We start from the raw sequence: 8,094 nt of genomic DNA on the forward strand, positions 1-8,094 counted from the left end.
AGCAGGCAGAGGGAAAGGGAGAAGCAATCTCCCTGCTGAGCAGGGAGCCCTACTTGGGGCTAGATCCCAGGACCTTGCCATCATGAGCTGAGCTAAAGGCAGACACTTAACAGACTGAGTCACCCAGGCATCCCCAAATTATGTACTTTTTGACAGATGAAAAGCTAGAAAATTATTCAAAACATTGGTAGAATTTGTGGGAAGAGTATTATGGAGAATTTTAGCTTTCTACATTATTATTACATTTCTAATTATTTGTGTAACACTTGATTTTAGTATGCTTCTGTAACTTAAAACAAGCATGAAGATATTTTTAAAAGGTAGACTAGGTGAGTAGCAAGAATAGAGAAAAGTGGTTGTATTTAAGGGATGGTTTACTCTGTATCTTCTTTCATGTTTTTCTACTTCAGTTGATAGGAAAATCTATTGACCATCCCAATAAACTCTGTCACCTCTATTTCACTCTCTCACTCCATTCAATCCATCATCAATTCCTACTTTATCATCTAATATTTCTCCAAAGAGATTTCTTCCTCCATATTTTTGGTACCCCAGTCCCAGCTCAGGCTCAAACCTTCACATCTCATATTCAGGCTTTGAAATATGTTTCTAACCATTCTCTACCATGACTCTCATCTTGTCTCTTTCTCCTATAAACTATCAGATGTAAAACAAATTTCATAAAAAGAAAAGTTGACCATGCCATTTTCTAGCTTGGGCCGTCTTAGTGCCTCAGTCTGAAGAATAAAGCCCAAGCTTGTAAAAACAGCTTACAATACTCCATTGCTTTATAATTTCTTGCCAAATGATGAAACCCATCAATAAGTGCATGAAGATGTTAACCTCTGGGTTATAGGATACATACAAAGAAAACATTCCTCTTCAAGCATGAAGTAGATTCTTGGCAGAGCAAACCTTCTGCGTCCTAATATAAGATCCTCCTAATGACCTGTCTATATATGATTCTTTCATAATGAAAGAAAACAATTTGACAACCTTATTAATTTTACATATGGAAAATATCATTATGTGGTGTATGATTAAGAGACATAAATATCAAATTTATCAATTTGATAATTCTGCTGATATTTAATCCATAAAAAAATATGTACACCAAATATTGTTTCCCAGGGGGCCAATTCTCCAGAGCTATTTCTAAAAATTAAAGAGGATTCTTTCTGGTTAAAGTCATTTATTACCACAATTTAATAATTTTAAACTACAATCTCTAGGATAACTTTAAGGGGGAGTTTCACTTATGTTTTCAAATAAGAGGCAGCATTAGTGATTATGTCTTAATTTTCCTATCAAAATTCTTGCAAAGTAGGCTGAATAACCATTCACCAGAATGCTATAAAATTAAAACCTATCCTAAGAATTAATGGTCTCTGAATCAAATTGGGCTAAACAAATAATTTAAACAAGGTGATTAAAAAAAAAAAAGTTAAGATGGTATAAGTTGCTATCTTCTATTGATTAAACCTGAGAGATAATAAAATTGTATTTTTTTCTTTTTCATGCTGATCTGTGGGAGATGTTTTCCCTTTAAATATATAACATGCATGATACACTACATGTACAGTTTTACATTTTTTTAAAACCTGGATAGGGAGTGCTTGCAAAACACAATCAGGCTGTTCCATAAAGAAAAAAAGGCATCACATTCTCCTCTTCTCTGTATGGTTATCAGGTGATGATCATAGGAACCAACTAATCCTGTTCTTACCCCAACCTGCCTAGGACTCCCTCAAGAAATAGCCAATGAAATCTGCTACTGCTATCTCGAGAAAGAGGGTCTCCACTAAGGCAGTGCAGGAGCACATTTATTTTAGAAAACCACAAGGCATTTTACCAACTTTGCAAATCCTGGGAGCTATTTCCTCAGGACTTTCTTTTCCTGTTCTTTGATCTAAACCCTGAACTTCACTGACCACATCTCTCACTAACACTTTCCCTCTGATATATTTCCACTAAACATGCTGGTATATCATTCTGTGATAAATTATTTAAATGTCTCCTCTGGCCTAAGAACACTGTTAAAAAAAAGTACTAGACACGAAAGGCACTGTGTCCTCTTAAAAAACTATGATTTCCCAATTTGGATGCTGAAAAGAAGGAACAGAGTTCTCTTGAGGATTGTGAGTTAAGACAAGAAGAGAATGGTCAGTAAATGGTCAATATAGATATCTATATCGATATCTCTATCTATCTATCTATATATATATATATATATAGATAGATATTCAAGAAAATTATTTGTAGCATTTGCTAAGGCTTTAAATGAGTCCACTCTTCTCCACAAGAACGATGTTTTTTCTTTACCTAGCCACCTGTTACCCCCTGACTCCCTATTCTTTTCTTTAGTATCTTCTTTTTACCTTTTGCCTCTATGGGTTTTCAAATTTTCCATTATTTGTCATTTATACTTGACATACAGTGGTTTTAAATTAACTCAAAGATTGAGTATCTTTACCTCTTGGAAAACAATAAAGATTCTTAAAACACTTCCTCAATAACGTGTTCATCAATATTAGGTATTCATGATTTAATTCTATCTTTGTTTTTATGAACTCCCAAAAATCAGACATTTTGGTTATTTTTATGTAGTCAGTGTTTGTTTAGACTTACTTGTATACTAACACCTGAAGAAAATTTTATGATTATCTTTCTTTTGTGATTATGCTTTTTCTTCACATATGTATTGCAGATGTTTCTTCACTGTAATCAATTTGTAGCAAAATTTATTTTCTTAAATCTGTACCTGTTTAATTTGACTCTTGTTATAGAATAAGATTTGTCATATTATATAATTTCAGATTGTTGGCAAATATTTTTATGTCACACTTTTAAAACAAATTCTACTATGTTCTGGCTTCTAAACCTGTTGTTAAGTCAACTGTTAGTCCAATTTCGATTCCTTTATATGTAATCTGCCTTATTTCAGGCTCATAAAACTCAGTAGCTTTTGTGGCCTCAAGTTCATTAACATTTGCCCAAGTGTGGATATCATTACAACTACCTTGCTTGGAATTCATGATCTTCCTCATTCAAAAAATTGGCATCTTTAGTTAATTATAGGAAAATTGTCAGCCATTATGTATTTTTTAATGATTTCATGTCTCCTCAGGAACCCTGTTTGACTTTGGGTCAAAACTTCTAAAGTTGTCCTCTGTGTTTTTTAAATATTCTCTCAAATTTCCCTTCTCTTGGTGTCTCTGGGCCACCTTCTGTGTAATTAAAAAAAAAAATCTATTATCCAATTTGTTGGGATCACATTATATTTTATCAGCTGTGTCTTACTTATTTTTCATTTTTTAAAAAGAATATTTGATTTACTTCAATTCTGTTTGGTCCCTTCTTTTTTTTCTCTAAAGCATATGAAATAAGCTTATTTTTAAGTTGTTTTGTTTATCATATTGTTTTCAGTCTTTGCTGACCTAATTTTGTAGTCAGTTGATTCTGTTGATACCTGCTTATAAGGGCTTTAAAATTTTTGTTGTTATTTTAAAAAATTATGAACTCTCTACTTGTAATTTTTTAAATGAGAATTCTTAAAGGATTGAGTTTAAAATGGTTTCTTCCCGGGAGGATATTTTGGTTGCTGATTTCTAGGCTACTGAGTAACAATGTCTAATTCTCAAATGTCCTTTTGACCTCATATATTGTATGAATTCTGACCCCAAATCCTGCTAAGTATAGACTTGTCATTGGGAAATCTTCTGAGAATTATTTTTGTCTTTCCACTTCATCAGAGCCAAGGGTGCTATAAGCATGTATTCCAAATCTCCTTCTCCAGTGAGGAATTGCTTTTTACTCCAAAAGACCAATTTATGACAATTCAGGCTTTATACAAAGCTTTCCAATCCAATCTCTCACTAAGCTGAGGCTACACAGATTTTGTATATATATTTTTTCCAACATAGGTCAAACCTATGTACTCTAGATATTCCATTTGATATTAACTTGTTTCTCTGTATTAACATATGTTATTTTTGTTGTTCAAGAAATATTAAATTCTCTAAAAAACTACAATGTGCTTTGGGATTTACTATTTGACAGAACACAGATAATATAAAGGAACATATTAATTTATAGTTTTCTGACTGATATGGAAGATAATATCAAAGATGATAGTTTTCCTGTCATGTAAAAAACATTAACCAGTTTTGTTTCTAACCTGACAATTGTATTCTGACTTATGACAAAACAAAACAAAATATGTTTGGGGTGCTTGAGTGGCACTGTTGCTTAGGTATCTGACTCTTGGTTTCATCTGAGGTAATGATCTCAGGGTCGTGGGATCAAGATGCGAGTGGGCTCTGCAATCACCACAGAGCCTGCTTAAGATTCTCTCTCCCTCTCCTACTACCTTTGCAATCTCTCTCTAAAAAAGAAAAAAAAATGTTCATAAATGCCATGTTTCACCAGTTCCCTCATTAATAATGTAAATACATTTTTATACATGGTCATTTGAGTTTGTATGGGAATCATGTTTTCACCCATTTGAAAATAATATTTTGAAAAATCATCCTATCCATCCTTTCCATTTCATAATTTAGGAGATTTTGTTTTTGTTTTTTGAGACATGTACAGTAACATTCTGTTCTATTTCTTCAAGGAGAGAAGAATTGCACAACATGACACAAAACAAAATAATAGTATACAACATCACTTAGCTTTTTTTTTTTTTTTTTGAGCAGAACTCTCTGGTAATATTTGTTAATCCTATAATAGTTTATTGACAAACGTTTAAAATTTTCCCATCAGAAAAAAAAAATTAACAATGGGAAGGACCCCACTAAAGAATAACCCAGCTCAGTGCTCAGTGCTCTTACTGAAGCTCAGTTTTTAAGATCACCCAAGTAAGTAGATTAAAGTTATGAACAGAGCCCTTGTTTTCCAATTTCCATTCAACCATAAATTCATTATAAGAGTTTTTAAATAGTGATCCTGGATTTATCTGAAAGCACAAGACTGTTAAATTTTGAGTTACCTTTCAATATGATTATTCTCTAAAGTGATGTTTTATAACACTACTAAATACAGTATTGGCTCCCTATCTGAAGAGTGAAGCATCTAATTTTATTTGTGCAATGTTTATGTCTTTAGTAGGAAATATTTTATGTCCACAGTAACTACTGTACATGAAAGATGTTTATTGGTTGCTGCTTATGCTACATTAAAAAAAAATATTCCTATGAGTCAGCTTTCTGGTCTACTAAATGCCAATGCTTTGGATATTGAAATGTTTATGACACTAAATGGGGTATTTTGCTGCAACTGATTAGATCAATGCATCTGTTGCAGGTTTTAGATCACCTTCTTTATGACAGATTTATTGAACAGCTCAAAGAACCTGGCAAGAGGACACTTGAATGCATTGATTCAACAAGAAAGTAAAATATGGAGTTGTGAACCTTAATTTTGATGGTATTTAAATGGAAGGAAATGAAATTCTTAAAAATACGTAGGAAGAACAAAATTTTAAAACTTCTATAAGCTGCCAGATAGTTTTTTATATTCGTTAGGAAAATGTAGGAGGAATTCAGTGGTTCACAAAGATTTTATCTTATTGCTTAGATGGTTACACTTGAGCTTCATTTAAATTTCTTTCTCTGTACTTTGTAAATTTTTATCACATAAACTTTGTATTACTGTCTATGCTTTTCTCTGTCTATGCTAATTATACATTTTCCAAGTAAATACTGGGTCATATTTTATTACCCTAATTTGTTTTACCCTTCAGGTTCAGTTTCTATCATCTATAAATATTTTTGTTTAACGTAATAAATATCCTTTACTGATGTAAACCACTCTGGTTCTTTAAATATCTGACTCAAAGACAAAATAGAAAGGAAATCAAATAAAGATTAGTGCCTATGAAGCACTTTTATTTGAGCTAAAGACATCAACTTCATAGTAATAAAAGCTCTTCTTCATGATTAGATTTAAGAGTACAAATGTGATTATTTGCAAGAGTGTGATTCCCACGCAAGCAGCACTTGACACTCACTTTTAGCTCATTAATAAAAATCAGAAAGAGCAAGGCATAAACTAAACATTTTGGAAAGGCTTAGTAGGGTTAAGGTCAAAAAGGTTTCTACAGATTACTTCATGAAATACTTATGAAAAGAGATTAAAGAAGTAATGAATAAAAAGTAGCATATCTGCAATAGTAGCATGAGTGCTACTGTGTTTTTAATCTTTAGAATTTTAGGTACCTTTCTCTTCCTCTTGTCAGGTACCATAGAGAAATGCTTAAGGAAGCTGTGATGAGGCTGGCTGACTTTAGGTCACTATGCCATTACTTACTGCCTGTGAGACAATAAGCACGTTACCTAATCTTTCTCTGATTAGTTTCTTCATTTTTAAAACAGTGAAACTAATATCCACCTTGTGGAGTTGTATGAGAATTAAATGATGTAATATGCGTTTGCTAGTTACCGGTGGCTGTTTGCCAAATATTTCTGGTTTTCTCTATCTGGGAATCTCATAATGATTGTTGTTGGCTAGATAACTTTTGTAGAGGCACTGTTACCTCTAGGCCAGTGCATGTAATTGGTTGTACAAGCCCCAACATCATTTCCTTTGTCATGGCAGCTGACAATATTTAAAAAGATTACTATTCTTTTATTCTGTGTTCCTAACAATTGGGAGGTCCCTTAAAAACTCACAATGAACATGCAGAATAGATGAATAATAAATTTTTTCTGAGTGAAGCATCTGAATATTTTTTCTTCTTTTTATCATCATGTAATCTTCTCCTATCATGATAAATAGAAATATTGATAGCTAGAAGTGGGTTGATTCCATTGGAAAATCCTGAGTGTGGCACCAACATAGAGACTTGTCAGTGGATAGTGTAGAAACTATTACCAGATGCTAGAATGATGGGAGCCTTCTTCTGCAGTGTAAAATGTCTTTTAAGATTTGTTCCCTAAGTAACATGGAAAGGCACAATGTCCCTAATGAGAACATAGTTTTAAGGAAAGAAGTTGAAAAATAGAAAGCATATTTTTGAGGCTGTTGGCTATATTTGACAAGGTATTACAAGCACAGAAAGAAAGAAAAAGCACTATCTGAAACAGAGACTGAAGAGAAGAGAAAACACAGAAATATGGAGACTTGCAGAAGTCACAGAGGCAAAACTGCAAACTCCTTATTGTCCATTTGTAATAGTAAACAGAACTCTTTTGAAAACCTAAGACCAATTAGATATTGTTCATTTTGAAGGAATCGAATCAAAGTATGAGAAGCTCTCTTATTGTTAAACCTATAGTTACATTAACACCATCACCCAAAATTCTTTCAGTTAAATGATATGGCTGGCAGGAGGGATGAGAGGAGATTCATAATGTCTACAATTAAGTTGAAAATAACTATAATTGTGGCTTTTGGCACAAGGAAGAATGAAATATTGTTAAGTCTTATAAAATCTGTACTGTAAGAGAAATCATAAACCTGGGCTAAGAAGAATTATTAGTCCAAGACCTAAAACAATCCTTAGATTCCCAACTTTCTAGGCATAGAAATTGGGTTCAGAAAGTTGCACACCCCCTTTACTTGCTTAGTCTCCAACATTTCAGAGGTGGTGATGGAGTAGGAAGACTCATATTTGAAATACAATTTTCCCAAGGTCACCATAAACAAAAGATTGAGGTGCACAGCCCAGAAATAACACTAAAGGTTTAGTTCAGGAACAGTCTACATCTCAAAGGTAGGAAGTCTTTGCAATATCTGCCCAGTCAAATTTTTTAATTCCTATGGACTTCTGTGTCTCCATTTTTATCCTTCCAAATAGTATGAGTGAGTCTTCCATCTTGTTCGTACTTTCTCTTGTTCTTTCACTTATTAGCTTATACTATACTATATGTATGGCTGTAATCTTACTAATCTTAAAGTAGCTAGAATCAAAAAAAAGCAAAAAACCACAATGCGATATCACCTCACACCAGTCAGAAAGGCTAAAATCAACAAGTCAGGAAATGACAGATGCTGGCGAGGATGCGGAGAAAGGGGAACCCTCCTACACTGTTGGTGGGAATGCAAGCTGGTGCAACCTCTCTGGAAAACAGCATGGAGGTTCCTCAAAAT

Source organism: Mustela nigripes, chromosome 1 (assembly GCF_022355385.1).
Source record: "Mustela nigripes isolate SB6536 chromosome 1, MUSNIG.SB6536, whole genome shotgun sequence".
NCBI classification, from domain to species: Eukaryota; Metazoa; Chordata; class Mammalia; order Carnivora; family Mustelidae; genus Mustela; species Mustela nigripes.